Below are 17,497 nucleotides of genomic sequence, written 5' to 3' on the forward strand. Positions count from 1 at the left end.
TAACCGAGCTCCTGCCTCTATAAGGCTTTGGTTTTAGTGGGAGAAGCAAACCAAAGAAAGTCCATTAGTCATAAGTGCCCTGCAAAACCAAGGCACTGTCAGGGATAAAGTAATGAGGATGGTCTTTTCCATAGGGGTGGAGGGTTGCAAGGAGGGAAAGGGCTCCCCTCAAGAGGGCACATTTCAACTGAGACCTACCTGTCGTGGAGGAGAGAGCTGTGTGGGCCTGTGGGGGCCAGCATATGCCAGGCAGAGCAGAGAACAAGTGTAAAATCCCCAGAGAAGGAACATGCCTGGTGTTCTCCAGAAATAGCGAGATGACCATGGTGGCTGGACTGAGAAAGGGAGATGAGATCAGGAGACAGACTGGGCCATGGGAGAGTTTGGATGGTATTCTGAGAGTGGTGGGTAACTATTGGTGGAGGGAGGGCAAGGCTGTGACATCATCTGTTACTATGTGCATAGAGGAAGCCGAAAGCAATTCAGAAGTCTGAAAAAGCTCACCTCCTTGTTTTCTTGTTTTGTTATTGTCGTTCAGTTGCTAAGTCCTGTGTGACTCTTAGCGACTCCATGGACTGCAGCACGGCCAGGCTTCACTGTCCTTCACTATCTCCTGGAGTTTGCTCATATTACATCCATTGAGTCGGTGATACTGTCTAACCATCTCATCCTCTGCCGCCCTCTTCTCCTCTTGCCTTCAATCTTTCCCAGCATTAATACCTTTTCCAATGAGTTGGTTCTTCACATCAGATGGCCAAAGTCTTGTTACACATGTTAGTTTTACATGTGTAAAATTTCTTTCTGAATTCCTTCTCCAATTTTAATTAAGTCCTTCTGACAACCCATGAAATACACATTGCTATTATTAGTATTTCTCACTTTACAGTGGGGAAACTAAGGCTCAGAGCAGGCACAGTCACCTGTATAGGAAGCAGTGGAAACAGGATGCCTTAGGGTTAACAGCCCACTACTCAAGCGCTGTAAGTTCCAGCTAGCATTTAGTGGGCACCTGAAATGTGGCAGGTTCTGTATGAGGTTCTGGGATGCCTAGACACCCGCTTTAGACCCTGGCTTGTCTCCAGGAGAGGCAGAAGTAAGCAGAGAGGTAATGTGCATAACTGCAAGTGTAGGGCTGGTGGGGTGCTCTGACTTTAATTTGGGAGTACAGAGAAAGCATCTTGGCCCCGCAGGGGTCGGGAAGCCAAAGGTGATGTCTGAGCTGGGAGTAGGAGCCTCCCTGGAGATGAACAAACAAAGCTGGGGATATGGGGCTGGGGAGAGGGATTCCAAGCAGAGAGGTTCAAAGGCACAGGGTGGAGAGTGAATGGCAGCTGGCCTAGCACGGCCGAGAGAGGTAGGGGTGCATCTGGTTGCATTTGGGCAGGAGGTTGGATGGAGACAGGTTTATACCTAGCTACATCTTTTTTTTCAGTTTTTAAATAGACTTTATTTTTATTATTGAAGTATAGTTGATTTACACTGATGTATTTCTTTTAGGTATACAGCAAAGTGATTCAGTCATATATATATATTATTTTTCATATTCTTTTCCATTATACATTATCACAGGATATTGAATATAGTCTCCTGTGCTATACATTAGGACCTTGTTGTTCATTTGTTTTATATATATACAGTAGTATATATCTGTTAATCTTAAACTTCTAATTTATCTCTTCCCCATTCCCCTTTCCCTTTTGGTAACTGTAAGTTTGTTTTCTGTGTAAATAAATTTATTTTGAAGAGCAGTTTTAGATTCACAGAAAAACGGAGTGGAAGGTAGACAGGCTTTGCATGTATTCCTTGCCTCCGTGTACGCGCAGCCTCCCCCACTACTCAATTCCCACTGCAAATTGATGCATTTGTTATCATTAATGGACCCAAATAAATACATCATTATCACTCAGAGTCCACAGTTTACTTCAGGTTCACTCTTGGTATTGTACGTTGTACAGGTTTGACAAATATGTAATCATATTTTAGTATCCTATGGAATGTTTCACTTCCCTAAAAATCCTCTGTGCTTTGCCTTTTTATACCTCCTTCCTTCCTATTCCTGACAACCACTGACCCTTTAACCATCTCCACAGGTTTGCCTTTTCCAGAATGTCATATGATTAGAGTCATACATTTACAGATTGACTTCTTTCACTTGGTAAATGTTGAGTTTATGCTATGTCTTTTCATGGCGTAATAGCTCATTTCTTTTTATTGTTGAATAATACTCCATTGTCTAGATGTACCACAGCTTACTTACCCATTCACCTACTAAAGGACATTTTGCTTGCCTCCAAATTTTGGCAGTTATGAATAAAGCTATTATGTGTGTGGGGGGGAAGGGGTTTGCATGGGCATAAGTTTTCCAGTTCTTTAGGGAAATAACATGGAGTGCCATTGCTGGATCATATAGTTTGTTTAATTTTGTAAGAAATTGCCAAATTGTCTTCCAAAGTGGCAGTGAGAGTTCCTGTTACTCCATATCTTCATCAGCATTTGATGCTGTTAGTGGTTTGAATGTTGCCCATTCTAATAGACGTGCAGTGGTATCTCAATGTTGTGTTAGTCTGCATTTTCCTAATGATATAAAATGTTGAGTATCTCTTCGTGTGCTTATTTTCCATCTGTATGTCTTCTTTGGTGAACGGTTATTGATATCTTTGGCCCATTTCTTAATTGGGTTGTTTCTTATTATTGAATTTTAAAAAGGTATTTGCATATTGTGGGTAATAGTCCTTTATCATTTGTAAATATTTTCTCGCAGTCTGCTGATTACTTTCTCAGGCTCTTGACAGTATCTTTGGCAGAACAGAAGTAATGTTAATGAAGCGCAGCTTATCAACTCTTTCTTTCTTGGAGTATACCTGCGGTGTTATGTCTAGGTCATTTCTATACCCAAGGCCATCTGTGTTTTCTCCTATGTTATCGTCTGGAAGTTTTACAGTTTTGTGTTTTTCATGTTTTAGGTCTCTGATCCATTTTGAGTTAGTTTTTGTGAAGAATGTAGGATATGTGTCTAGATTTGATATTTTGCGTGTAGGTATCCTGTTGTTTCAGCTGGATAGTCTTTGATGAAAAGACTGTCCTTGCTCCATTGCTTTCTTTTGTGTTTATTGATATGATCATGTGGTTTAGTTTCTGAGCCTGTCTGTATGAATGGGTTACATTCATCGCCTGTTGCATATTAATCTAGCTTGTATACCTGGGATAAATCCTATCTTGGTTGCTTTCTAATACACTTACTTCTTTCTCATGTGTCTCAAGAGAGAGTATAGCTCAATGATTAAGAGTGGAGGTAGGCTGCCTAAGTTTAAACTAGACCTCTATTGCATATTAGGTGATTGAACTCAGGCAAGTTATCTAACCTCTCTGTGTCTCAGTTTCTACATTTATCAAGTAATAATAACTGATCCTAAAGGGTGATTGTGAGGATCACATTATACGTAAACATTTTAGGACTCCACCCAGCACATGGTGGGTGAAATGATGGTTTGCCATGATTATCTGTCTTCATTTGAATGGATGATCAGTGTGTTTGTTTCTCTTTGTATTCACAACGACTAGTATCAAATAGATGCTTAACAAAAGAAAGTTCTGTGGAAAAAAATGTATATTTTTCCTTTAGTGTGTGTGTGTATATGGTGAGGATTCTGTAATTCTACTTTGATTGTATCCTTCATATTCAGACAAATTAGTTCCAAAGAAGGGTTTCCAAAGAGTGAGTTTTCTTCGACTGCTCTGATCATAGCTCCCAAAGCATTCTCCATTGTCTTGTGTTGCATCTGACCTCCTCCTGGCCATAGTCTCCTGTTAGTTTATAGCAACTGCAAATGGGAGCTTGCCACTGAGCTGGGATAAGCAATATTTCAGCTCAGTTCAGTCACTCAGTTGTGTCTGACTCTTTGTGACCACACAGACTGCAGCATGCCAGGCTTCCCTGTCCATCACCAACTCCCAGAATTTACTCAAATTCATGTCCACTGAGTTGGTAATGCCATAGAACCATCTCATCCTCTGTTGTTCCCTTCTCCTCCTGTCTTCAATCTTTTTCAGCATCAGGTTGTTTTCAAATAAGTCAGTTCTTCTCATCAGGTGGCCAAAGTATTGGGGTTTCAGCATCAGTCCTTCCGATCAATATTCAGGACTGATTTCCTTTTGGATGGACTGGTTTGATCTCCTTGCAGTGCAAGGGACTCTCAAGAGTCTTCTCCAACACCACAGTTCAAAAGCATCTTTGGCGCTCAGCTTTCTTTATAGTCCAACTCTCACATTCATACATGACTACTGGAAAAAGTTTAGCTTTGAGTAGATGGACCTTTCTTGTCAAAGTAATGTTTCTGCTTTTTAATATGCTGTCTAGGTTGGTCATAGCTTTTCTTCCAAGAAGCAACCATCTTTTAATTTCATGGCTGCAATCACCATCTGCAGTAATTTTGGAGCCCCCCAAAATAAAGTCTGTCACTGTTTCCATTGTTTCCCCATCTATTTGCCATGAAGTGATGGGACCAGATGCCATGATCTTAGTTTTCTGAATGTTGAATTTTAAGCCAACTTTTTTGCTCTCCTCTTTCACCTTCATCAGGAGGCTTTTTAGTCCTTCGCTTTCTGCCATAAGGGTGGTGTCATCTGCATATGTGAGGTTATTGATATTTCTCCCAGCAATCTTGATTCCAGCTTGTGTTTCATCCAGCCCAGCATTTCTCATGATGTACTCTGCATATAAGTTAAATAAGCAGGGTGACAATATACAGCCTTGAAGTACTCCTTTCCCTATTTGATAATAAGTAATGTTACCCCCATTTTATAAAAAATGATGCCAGAAGAAAAAACCATACATAGCTGCTAATGGTTCCTAAGGGTTGATAAAACTTCTTCAAATGTTTCCCATCACTTTTTTTCAGCATCTAGATGGTGTAACTTCTCAGAATGCTCACTATCAATCTTGTAGCAATCACCCCAAAGGTAGAAACACATAATTTATAAACAAGTGTAAATAAACGTCAGTCATAACAATGGAAAGATGGCCCTGGCATTGACAGGAGGGCGGCAGAAGCAAGGCTATAGGAGAGCAGTGCACAGGCAGAGTTTATGTGTTATCCGTGTGTATTTTTGCAAAGTTATTAAAAATGGCATCATGTAGTACCCTCCCAAGTGGAAGCTGATACAAAAAAGCAATGTAAAAACAAGTTACGTGAAAGGAAAGTGTGTATATTAACTGTTGTAAACATATAAAAACCATTTGCATGAATGCAAACTTCTCTATGGGAATTTAAAAATTTTCCAAAGAAATAAAACACCCTGCTCTCAAGAGCATCATGGACCAGGTAGTGTGCGAGGCACTGGGAATATAACAATGAGTAAAATGGACTTGCAGACTCATGAAAATGGTATGGCAAAAGCCTGCAAAAGTTTGAATGCGTAACATTAGGGCAGGGTTAGCAGAGAAGGTGATGGCACCCCAGTTCAGCACTCTTGCCTGGAAAATCCCATGGATGGAGGAGCCTGGTGGGCTGCAGTCCATGGGGTTGCAAAGAGTTGGACACGACTGAGAGACTTCACTTTCACTTTTCACTTTCATGCATTGGAGAAGGAAATGGCAACCCACTCCAGTGTTCTTGCCTGGAGAATCCCAGGGATGGGGGAGCCTGGTGGGCTGCCATCTGTGCGGTCACACAGTCGGACACGACTGAAGCGACTTAGCAGCAGCAGCAGCAGCAGCAGCAGCAGCAGCACTGTCATCATTTGGAGCATCATGATTTTTTATGGTAGAGCCTGTTCTGTGCATTGTAGGATGTCTCAAAACATCTCTGGCCCTGACCCACTTCATGCCAGTTGGACCACCCAACCTGTGGCAACCAGAAGTGTCTCCAGATGTAGTTAAGGGTCTTCTAGTTGGAGGGGGGTGCAAAGTTGCTCCCCAGTGAGAACCATTGCTTTAGGAGAATACATAAGAAGTTATGGAACATTCATTCAGTAAAAAACATTAAACTAACTGGGAGGCTTATATAGCAGCATTTGGAAAAGTTACGTTAAGTTTGAAAAGCAGAAAGTAAGACTGCGTTTATCCGACAGATTGCAACCAGTCTGACTGAGGTTCTGGGTTCAGAGGAAGCCACTGAGAAAAGGGAGGAGAGCAAAATGGAGTGCTGCAGATCAGAGGAGCCAGGGAGCCTCGGCGAAGGGCCTGTCCTCGCTTGTCTGGAAGGAGGAGCCCAGAGAGAAGCAGGAGCCCGGCAACAGTCACATGCAGGGACACGGAAACTGGGTGTCAAGAGTGAGCAAAGCCAAGGCAGAGGAACATGGCGTATCAGGGGTGACATTTTAAACGTTTAACAATCAAATATGGCGCAAGAAGGACCATCAGTAATAATGACCATCTGCTGAAGATGCCCAGTGTGGACTTTACCATGCCTGCAAAGGCCAGGGGAAATCCACAAAGTAGAAACAGTTGGCCAGCGTAAGTCAATCCAGCCGTGGTCCCCAAGCGACACAGGGATTAATCTTAGAGCAAAACCTGGCAGAACAGAAGTGGTCAGAGGCCAGGGAGAAGCAGAAGAAATAAGAGGGCCTAGGGCCCAGAAGAAAATCTGCTGGAGGGTTGAGTTATATTTAATCCCATTGCTGCATACCTGGAACCAAAATCACCAGAGCAGTTTCAGACATAAATTATGTATACACATGAACAAAGACAGAAAGGGAGCACAGTAAAATGAAAACAGTTTGATTTGTAGGGCTTTCAGCATCGCGGGTGATTTTTTTCCTTCCTTTATTTAAAGGTCTGTTGATGCTGCTACAATTTTGTTCCAGCTATAAAAGAAAAATATATGTGGATGTTAACAAAGATGAGAAGAGCCTTTGGAAGGATGTAACTGGTTAGAATTTAATATTCATTAGGTTAAAAAATTATGTTCAGTTCATTGATGAAGTCATAAAAACCAACCAAACGCCCACCGTCTTCTTCCTTCCCAGGAACACGACAGTGGTCCCTTCAAAGCAGCCCCGGAGGCAGGGGCTGAGTGTGTGATGATGGCCCAGGGGCCGGTGTGGGGTTTCACGCCAGAGGGACACAGCTGTCTGTTTCCTTTGCCGCCTCTCTTCTCACTCCAGCATCAGCTCATTGCTCATGCTGACCCAGTGAGGCTGGCATCAAGGCCTCCCTCCCCATGTTGTAGTGAGAGATAGTCCTGAGAACACACACTTCATCCCCTGCAACAGATTAGCTCTGGTCACAGCCTAATTACATGAGCTGCAGCCAAACACCTTATTTATGCTTTTCTGGGGACGGGCAGGAGCAGATAGGAATGGGTAATTGAGGAACATTAAGAAACAAACTAAAATGTTGCTTGATGTGCTTTAGTATGAGCACTACTAATGATGCCAATATTGTAAAGACCGAGTGAAGAAGTTGCTGCCAGCCCATTCATGCCAGGCAGCCAGAAGACCCTTCTTCCCAAGTGGGAGATTAGCACCGGTGCCTCCTTGGTGAAAGCCTAGCTATCAGCAGCAGCACCTTGTAGAAGGTCAGCCTGTTTGGTTGCTTCAGGGCAACTGTGCACCTCCATACAGGAGGCTAATGCCCAAAGGAGGCTCTGTGCCTCAAGGCTCGTTAGCAGCAAATATATGGGCACAGCTGTCTTTTAGTCCATCAAATGAATGCAGTTTATAGGAAACCGGCTTTATTATTAATAGAGAACACAAAGTATTGGGCGAAACCTCAATTAGGGAATAATGAACTCAGATATTCACACACACACACAGAAATGTGCATCCCATCAGAATATCTAATGGAGATAATTTAGGAAAAACTAATGTATGCCCTTCAATTAGGGGACTCATTAACTCAGCACTGTCCAGTAGAGTAGCTGCTACCACATGTGACTACTTTTAAATTCTAATTAATCAAATTACAGAAAGTGAAAAATGAATGATTCAGTCCCTCTGCCTCATGAGGCACATTTCAGGTACTCAACAGCCTTGTGTGACCAGTGGCTGCCAGGCTATACAGTCCAGATACAGGATATCATCACAGAAACCTGCTGGGTAGTGCTGGGTTAGATAAATGATGGTGTGTCCTGGTAATTGATTACTCTGCCTATTCTCAGAAGAACAAGGTGGGTACAGACATTCTGACGTGAAAAGGCCTGTGTTGTGCATTGCATATAAACAAATTACAAAATTTAATATTAATTTTAACTAAAAAAAGGTATTATGCACACACATACTGTTTTTGTGTTAGTGTAGGAAAAAGAGTATAAGGATACTCACTAAATTGTAAGTAGTAATTGTCTTGAGATGGAAAACATAGAGCTTTGCTTTTTATTTTTACCACTGATGTATTATCTGAATATATTTCGATGAGAATACATTACTTTTGTACTTAAAAAGAGATTAATTTGAGGATAACCTGTGAAGACAATTTAAAAACATGAATAGAGAGATTTATCTCCTTGGGATGTTAGTTGGTTAAAGCCTGGTTAATGAGGCCACCTGAGTGGGGTCGACCAGATGGCTTGTTAGGTAGGGGCATCATAGAAGGAGAAAGGGGCTGATCCAGTGCAAACCCTTCCCTGCTGTTCTTGAGACACACCTCCAGGCATGCCCTCCTTGTCTCAAATGTTCTGTTCTGAGAGGGAGGCAAATGCACTTTATAATCAATTCTGAGGACCTTTTACTATTAATCTTTGAGTGAGTCGATAGAAGCCTCTGCTCTGGGATGAGACAGAAGTACACTGGGCTTAAATGTCAGATAGCACCTGGGAAGCATATTCAACCACAGATTCAAGCTGGTCAGGGAGGGCTTCTCTGCTATTTAGGAGAGGAACAAAAAGATATCTTCCCAGCTGGTGTAAAAGTACTAAAATTGTGTGTGTGTGTGTGTGTGTGTGTGTGTGTGCATGTGTGGGTGGGTGTGAGGTGCCCTTATTCTTCCTGTTCTAGAAAATGTACTTCTCTGCCAGCTCGTGTACTTTGTGAATAAAGCATGGGCTTGAAGAGGAAATACTCTCTGCTTTCTTTGAGAAGCTCTCTTCTGTGATCCAGCATCATAGATTTTTCCCTGTGGGTTCTGCATCACCTGAACTCTTGGGGATGCTCTTCTGTTCCTGTAACTGTGGGTCACTGGACAGAGTTCCTTGACCTTTGAAATTCAGTCTGCTTGTGGAGAAGATAGAGTCTCTCTAGCTCTTACCTCATGGGGTGGTTGCTCAAAGTGCAAAGGAGAAGTAAGGGAGTACTTGGCACTCGGTGAATGCTACCAAGTGTTAGCATGCATTGACATCAGTTATTACCTTTTGCTAAGCGATGCTGCAAAGCAATTTGCGACACCTGTGCTTCTTGTGGAGGCGTGTCTTCTCCCCAGATGAAAGGAGGGTCCTTGGAGGGCATGCGTGTCCTGCTGCAAGGCTTTCTCTTGCGTCGGGTCCCCGACAGTGATCTGTATAAGCTAATTGGCACACCGTGCTCGAGGCTGAGAGCTCAGTGCTGCCCTGTGGAAAGTGTCAGCCAGTGAGCCCTGTACAGCCCTGGGGTCCTGTCAACACGGTAGGTGAGTAAGAGAAGTCAGCCACAACTTCGTTGCTTCACTTTCTGCGGGAGAAGGCTGGGAGTGCTTCTATTTTGTTGGTAGGGAGAAGGGTCTGCGCTTTTTCTTACATGTTTCCTTAGGGCAGCCTCACTCTCTATGTGTGATTTTTTTTTTCAATTTTCTCAAAGAGAAAAAAAAAATGTTAATCTCTATTAACCGTACTTACAGTTTCTTCTTTATTTAGTTCGTGAAAATGAAGGTTTACTTTGGGCTACTGACAGATTTTTATGTGAAATAATATAATGTATTTTTCAAGTAAGTATGGTACAGAAACTAGGCTAAAGCACTTTATTCACATACATGCGTATACATGTGTAGTTATGTATGTATATATGTGGTATATGTGTGTGTATATATTATGCATATATAGTATATATATTTATGTATATACATATTCACACTCACATTCATACATGCAGATTTGATCTTTATTATCCGAGGGATCTGTACTTGTGAATTCACCTACTCACTAAAAGGCTTTGCGACACCCAAACCTTTCTCGTCGTAATTTGCAGACACACAGAGCTGTGAAAAATTTGAGTCGTCTGGCACGCATGTCCCTAGTGCCAACAAGGTGACACTCTGCCTTCTTACTGCAGCTCTCGTACTGCAAGCGAATGTTCTCACTGTGGTATTTAGTGCCTTTCTTGTTGTTGCACTTTCGTGCTTTTGGTTGGCAGTTTTGCTGTTTAGAATGGCCCACAAGTGTCGTACTGAAGCGCTGTCTAGTATCCCCAAGCACAGAAGCCTGTGAGGTACCTCAAGGAGAACGTGTTAGATGAGTTTCATTCAGACGAGGGTTTCTGTACTGTTGGCCATGAGCTCAGTGCTAGTGATTCAACAATATATATTAGGTAAGTTGTCTTTGAACAGAAACACCTACAACAAGGTTATATATTGATTGGCTGACAGAAATGATCTGATCAGAGACTTATAGGAGGAACCTAACCCTGTATTTCCAGCGGGAGTGTTGGCTCACTATTTGCTAATGCACTGTTCACATCTACTGTATCTAATGTGGGTTTGAATCTCCTTAAAGTCTCCCAGAGCCTGCATAAGAGGAAATAGACTATGGTGCTTAAGATCCTGAACTCTAGCTAGTGTCACAGTGTACCTTTCTGCCTTCGGCCACTGAACACCTGTTTTTTGCCAGAGAAAACTACTGGGGAAACTGCTCAGGGAAGTTGGGGTCTGTTTGCCTTCAGCTGTCTTTCTAAGCGCCTGCCATCAGCTGTATGCTTGGAGAAGGGATGACATCATTTGTTGCAAAACCTTACTGGGTATTTTAAATAATAGAGCCACTTTAGTAAGGCAGCCAAGCTCCCCTTCAAAGGTAAGGTCTCTGGATCACAGCAGAGAGTCGAGAAGGAAGCCCTAGGGCAGAAAGTGAGAGGCTCCTAGGCCAGACAGAAGCTGGGCGCTGTCACACTGCCCGCCCTGATGTGGGCCACAGCCGTGCAGCTGTGGGAGCAGGCACAAGCCAGTCCTGGGGGCTCCGCAGTGTGTGTACCTGAGCCTAGACAGCCTTGAAATCGCAGTCACCATCACCCCCAGTCCACGCCCCACAGCTCACTGCCGCTCACCACGTTCCTGGGTTTCTCAGTGCCTCTGCCCTGCCGCAGCAGGCATTTCATGACTGTGTTGTTAGGGAGCCTTTTCAATCTTTTATGCTCTACTTTCAAAGCTGTCTTGAAATGAGATAAGTTAAAGCCTAATACAGGTTTTTCAGAAACACCTGTATTTGTCTGGCTGACCTAATATGAACACAGGTTCTCGTCTCTACTTGAATGTTACTCCATCTATTGCTACAGCATTACTAGGGCCACACTCTGAGTCTGCAGAGCTCATTTGTACGCCTGATACCCTGAATACGAAGTCGATCCTATAGGATGGCTCACGCCTGGCAGGGGAGACAGGGCCTGGTTACCCAGGGAGTTTGTGAAGAGTCTAAAGAGGCAGCACACTGACCATGGGCTTGTTGCTTCCCTGTTCAACTACTCCCCTGAATCTTGGCATTAAGACGTGGTGGTTCCCTGTGTCCCATGAGCCCTGATCACAAGGTGAGTGTTGCTATCCAGATGAGAAAGCGGAGTTGACAAGAACTGCCAACCCCAGAGAGGTGTCAGGCCCACTGATAATTAAAGGGCTCCCAGGACACATTGCCAAGTCTAATATTGGTTCTAGTGGACCTGCCTTCATTCTGAAAAGGACAAAAGAAATTGACAGTGAAGCGCAGGGGACAGGGGACACAGTTCTTCCCCTTGAGGCTACAACCCAGGACCAGCCCTGCGTGTAGTGCTTTTGCCTTAAGCAGAGTCTGGACTGTGTGCTTCAGGACCCCTTAGAATGGTTTGTATGACCAATGAAGAGACCTGGGGGGCTCTGCCTCTGGCCTACAGATTCAGAAGTCCTCAGGATGGGGCGCAGGCATCTGTATCCTGACAGACTTCCTGCGTGATTCTGGTGTGCAGCGAAGTTTGGGAACTGCCGCCCCGAGCGTCAGCAGCGCTTCAGCCCCGCAGTGCGCTCTCAGCGCGGCCCAGCACACTGTCTGGGAGGGAACGGGGAAGGCCACGGGGTGGCTGGGCCGAAGGGCACAGGAGCCCTCGCTTTGTGGTCAGACCTGTGCCTGTCTGGACCGTTAGCAAGCTGCAGAATTCCTCTGGACACGAGTTGCCCTGTGGGAAGTGGAGGTGGGGACAGTGCCTGTTATGATGCTAGAGGTTCGGAAGTTTGAATGGGAGGTGTCCGTGGTGTGCCCAGCACAGTGGCGCCCTGACAGTGTGTGTTCGTTGCTCTCACTACCGCCCACATCAAAGGGGCCGCACCAGCTGGACCCATAGGCTGTGGACGAGCCTCATCACCAAACCTTAGGCTCACTTTCAGGGCTTTCTGAGGCTCAGGCGTGAGCACTGGTTCCCAAGGGCGTGGTAGGGGACCCACTGCTGACCACCGGGCACCTCTCAGGAGCAATTCCTGCTCAGAACCTTTGGGGCATGGTTAGACAGGGAGACAGCGTGTTGGATGAAACTGAGTCTCAGATCCAAGGACGGGCCCCTCAGATGCCCGCTGTAGGGCAGTCAGAACCTGTCCTGGCCTTTCAAGCACAACAGAGCATATTGCCCTATCCCAGCTCCTGAGAAAGGGACACATGTACGCTATATCTTATCCACATTGATGAAGTCTACAGAGAAGACAGTGGGCCTTTTAGGACCTATCCACTGAGCCTTTTAGGCGACACATTCTAGTGCTCGTGTAATTGTAATTCTGATCACATTACTTGTGATGCTGTCTGCAGTCCTCATAACTAATTTGACTGGAGAAATTCCAGAAGGACTTAAATGTTTCTCATTAAAAGCATCATAGATAACTTATTCAACTTTGTAGCTAATTGTAATATCACCCAATATAAAGCCACCAAATTAAGATGCTATTTCTTCTTTTGTGATTAGTAGGCAAACCTTTTCCATACAAGTATGCCCTCTAGAATCTAGAGCAATTAAGCATATATAATTGGGTGGAACCATTTGCTCTCCCATCATCACTCTCTCTAGTGAGATGTATCCCAGCCCACTTAGTAGTCTTGCAAAGACAAATGTCCTGAACTCTAGTTAGGGAGTTGACAAATGGGTCTCTATAAGCAGCTTAAGTGTTAAATATTTCTCCTGGCCTCTTTGACAGAGATGTGTTTTGTTTTCTCAGCATGGAAAATTTCTTGCAGTTTGTACATCTTTACTTTAAAAAATAAAGAGGAGTCATTACACGCCCTTATTCTTGACATGCCTTCAGGAGCAAATACCATTGCGAAAACAGCTCCTGTTGCCTAATTGCTGCTTATAGCAGAGTTTGAGGTCCGGCCTGGGTTTCTTGAGTCACTGAGTATATGGGCTTCTGGCTGCTCTGCCTACTCACTGTGCCTGGGAATTTATTGGAGAGATTTAATAAAGCAAAAGCGGGATTTACCAGCTACCACCAAAGTATTTGACCTCACGTTGAATTGCAAATTCTCCCCTAATCAGAACACTTGAAAGTCATCTGGAGGGATCAGGAAATAACCTGAAGATTTCATAGGAGAGAGAGAACAAGAGCACTGTGGCCTGGTGTTACGAGGAGACAACGTAGAGCTACTTCTTTACTCTTCCTTCTCCACCCTTTCCCCCAGTGGATTCTCCTTTGGGCACATATGAGCGTGAAATGAGGGAAAAAGTCACTTGAAACGAAATCGAAAGCAACAGTGACTCTGGAAGCAATGAAAAGTTCACATGTGCAAGGAAGCCTGAGGTCGAAGGTTCTGTACCTGTATTCGGCCCAGGTTTGCTGTATGTGGTGCCGCAGGACAGACGCACACAGGCCTGGCAGGTAGAAAGACAAGTGGGCTATGACTAGGGGATGAGCTCTCAGCGGATTCTCAGAATGGGCCAAACTTCTGTAGTGTGCAGAGTACGTAGACTGGCGCGTAACCTAGGGTAGTTGGGCAGGAAACTTAAAGACACATCCCTGGATTGCCCTTTAATAAATCGTCTCCTTCAGCAGTCATTTTTCCTCACCAGGCATTTCAGTAAAAGTTAGAACTGAGCATAATGTTGCATAGCATTTCAGCACATCTGGTCCTAATATGGAGTAACAGCTGTTTAGCACCTGAGACATAAGCAAAGCGTTTCTCCCATGACTGTCACTGTGTGTGCTCCTGGAGGCACAGGATTGCCGAGGCAGGTCTGCTTCCCAGGGTCCCCTCTCACAGACAGCAGTGACAGGATCGATATCAGTAGCATGATGCTTTATCATGTGTTGTTTCACTGTGTGCCAGACACTGCTAAGCACGTTTCATATATGATTGCATTAAATCCTCGCCTCAGCCTTTTGTGAGCGTTAGGATGAAGTTAAAAGAGGTCATAAAGCCAGAGGTGGATTCTGCTCCAAGTCGAACGCAAGTCTGTCCAATGCCAAAGCTAACTCTCTGCTACCATTGCAATAAATTTCCTCTAAGTAAAGTAAATGAGAAAAGAACACAACTATGTAAATCACAAACGACAAGGAGCAGAAGGGGAACACGGAAGGGCTTTTTATGGTCTTGTTTCAGAAAGGGCTTCCCTTGAGGCACAGCTGGTAAAGAATCTGCCTGCAACGCGGGAGACCTGGGTTTGATCCCTGGGTTGGGAATATCCCCTGGAGAAGGGAAAGGCTACCCACTCCAGCATTCTGGCCACTATACAGTCCATGGGGTCGCAAAGAGTCGGACACAACTTTCACTTTCTTCACTTTTCGGGACGCAAGGTTCATTTTTGCTACCGTATTGTACTGTATACACCGTCACCAGGGGGCGGTATTGGTCCTTGGTCACATGAGCCAATCAACAAGCCCTGTTTTTCCCCCTAATATTCAAAATGGTAACTTCCTGAGCAAAACCATATTTATGAGACTTCCTGTACAAATATTCAATCAAAAGTTTTACAATCAACTTTTAAAGAAAAGAATATCTCTATACCCAATATCAAAACACATAAAGCTTTAAACCAAACTTCATAAAAATAGTTTTAAGATCCATAGGTGTGTTTTTTTTTAAATGACTAACATTTAACTGTTACTCAAATACCCTAACCTACCCATAATCTTCTATCCAGACTCTGATAAAAATGCTAATCTTTATGATCCAACTGAAATCTAAATATACAAGCTTCTCTAGAGCTCAGGTTCTTAGATCCTTATCCAGGTTTCTAAAGATATTAGTTTTCATGTTCAGAGTTTGCTTAGGGCTTCTTTTCCATTCACGACCTGTTGCTTTATACAAGAGGAGACATGTATACCACTCTTATATATGCAGGGGGGCTTCCCTGTTGGCTCAGATGGTAAAGAACCTGCCTGCAATGCAAGAGACCTGGGTTTGATATCTGGGTTGGGAAGATTCCCTGGAGAAGAGCATGGCAACCTACTCCAGGATTCTGGCCTGGAGAATTCCATGGACAGAGGAGCCTGGTGGGCTACGGTCCACAGGGTTGCAAAGAGTCAGACACGACTGAGCAACTGACACTTCTTCCACTTAGATAAGCAGATGTGTCCAAGAGTGAGCGGAATTATATGCCTGAGAAGGTCCCCTTCCTCTAAGTGTCCTTTACATTATGTGTCCCCGAAAAAGGAGGAATTTCTCCAGATGCCTTCCTGCTTCCACCCCTGCCTTGCCTGCCACTAACTCCTGTTTTGGAAAGGATGTCCTCACTTCTAAGATGCTCTCTCCCTTGTTTTTCAGTGCTTTAGTTAAGAACTAAGACTTTGAAGTGGGCAGATCTGTGTTCAAATTCTAACTCTGTAACTTTCTAATTGTGTGAATTTGGGCAAATTACTTAATTTCTTAAGTTTCAATTTTCTTATCTGCAAAACAGAAATAAATAAGACTAATAACAATACTCTTTTGGGTAAGAATCACCTGAGATAATGTGTGTGATCAGTTTAGCAGAGTACCATGCTCCTCATTAACCCTCAATAAAATGGTAGCTAATATTATTGTGCAGTGGACTCATTCGTCTATTTCTCTATTCTGATTTTTCTCTAAGCTCTAATTTATAAACTGTCAGCTTAACACCTTAGCTTAGTACATCAGTATGCGATGATTACTCGGCAAGGTCAGTTTTAGCCCTCCCTAGCCACTGATATCGTTGTCTTGGAATCATGCAGAGTCAGAATACCCAATGCCATTCTTGACTCCTTCGACTCTCAGTTGGCCCCCGACCCCTTTGCCCATGTTGTCCCACCCACTTCCCTACCCACACCCCTGCGTAATCAGCCACTGGCTCCCACTGTTTCCTCTCTCATCTGCCTTAGGGGGTGTCTCTTAGAAGCCTCAGTTCCATCCTCCCCCAAACAGTCCTATTGAATTCCTGCTTTCCTGGTTTCCGCAGTCACCCTTGGACTCTCTTGGTAGGTGAGGATTTCACATCCCACTTAGGAAAGGAAGCATTTTCACTTCTTGTGTCCTCCCTCAGGGCCCAGTGAAGCACCTGGTCTGAACTTAGGGTAGGAATTTGGTAGGTGTAGGTGGGTGATTAGCTTCCTCTACCTGTTGTTTCTCCCCGCAGCTTTGGTTGCTTTCTTCTGTCCTGTATTTAGCAAGGCGTTCATTCACTCAAAGACTCGCTGGACTCCATGCCGGGGCACTTGGGCCCAGCAGTGATGACACACGGCGCTAGCTGCTCTGCGTGTAGAGTGTCCCAGACCAGGGCTCAAACAGCTGTGTCCTGCACTGGCAGGTGGATTCAGGACCACTGGACCACCAGGGCAGTCTGGGAATCCAGTTTCAGTGCAGCAAGTATTTGCTGAGCTCTGTAACCCAGGCGCTTCCCTGGGTACTAGGGCTTTCAGCAGTGAACAAGATAGCCATGGCTCTGGTGGAACTCACACCCCAGCAGAGACGCTAATATTAGGTAAATAATTCCAGGAGCCATGGAGGTCACAAAGGGGAGAAGGAGGGAGCACAATGGAAAGGTTTTTATTCTGACTTGGGAAATGTCCCCTTGAAGAAATGGTATCAAACATGAAGCTGAAAACCAAGTATAAGAGAGCTCTAAGCATGGTGTATCCTGGGGCAGCGAGAAGAGGGTTCACATTAGAGTGGACTGAAGGAGGCTTCACAGAGATAGTGCCACTGGCCTGAGCTCCTGGCGTCTGCACAGAAGTTCGTGATCCAGGGTGGGTGCATCAGTAACAGAGGCAACTGGATGGGCAGCAACTCCAAATCCGCTCAAACTGAGAGACCTTCTAAGTTCTACCTGCATCCAGCCGTATTCTCTGACATGCATCTCTGCTATGTGGGTCAGCTTGGTGCGTTGAAAGAGTCAACAGAACAAAAGATGTCTTTTGCCTTCAAACCTTCCAAAGGCACACCCCAGGGCTCGAGGAGGGAGAGCAGAGCTGCTTCTGTCGGTT

The 17,497-nt window shown here is 44.5% G+C and overlaps 1 protein-coding gene across 2 annotated transcripts in view; it reads left to right on the forward strand.

Moving 5' to 3' along the window:
- CDH13 (cadherin 13) overlaps window positions 1–17,497 on the forward strand; it is a 1,049,904-nt gene that overhangs the window by 22,995 nt on the left and 1,009,412 nt on the right. The gene's annotated exons all lie outside the window — the stretch shown is intronic.

This window comes from Capra hircus, chromosome 18, assembly GCF_001704415.2.
Source record: "Capra hircus breed San Clemente chromosome 18, ASM170441v1, whole genome shotgun sequence".
Classification (NCBI taxonomy): Eukaryota; Metazoa; Chordata; class Mammalia; order Artiodactyla; family Bovidae; genus Capra; species Capra hircus.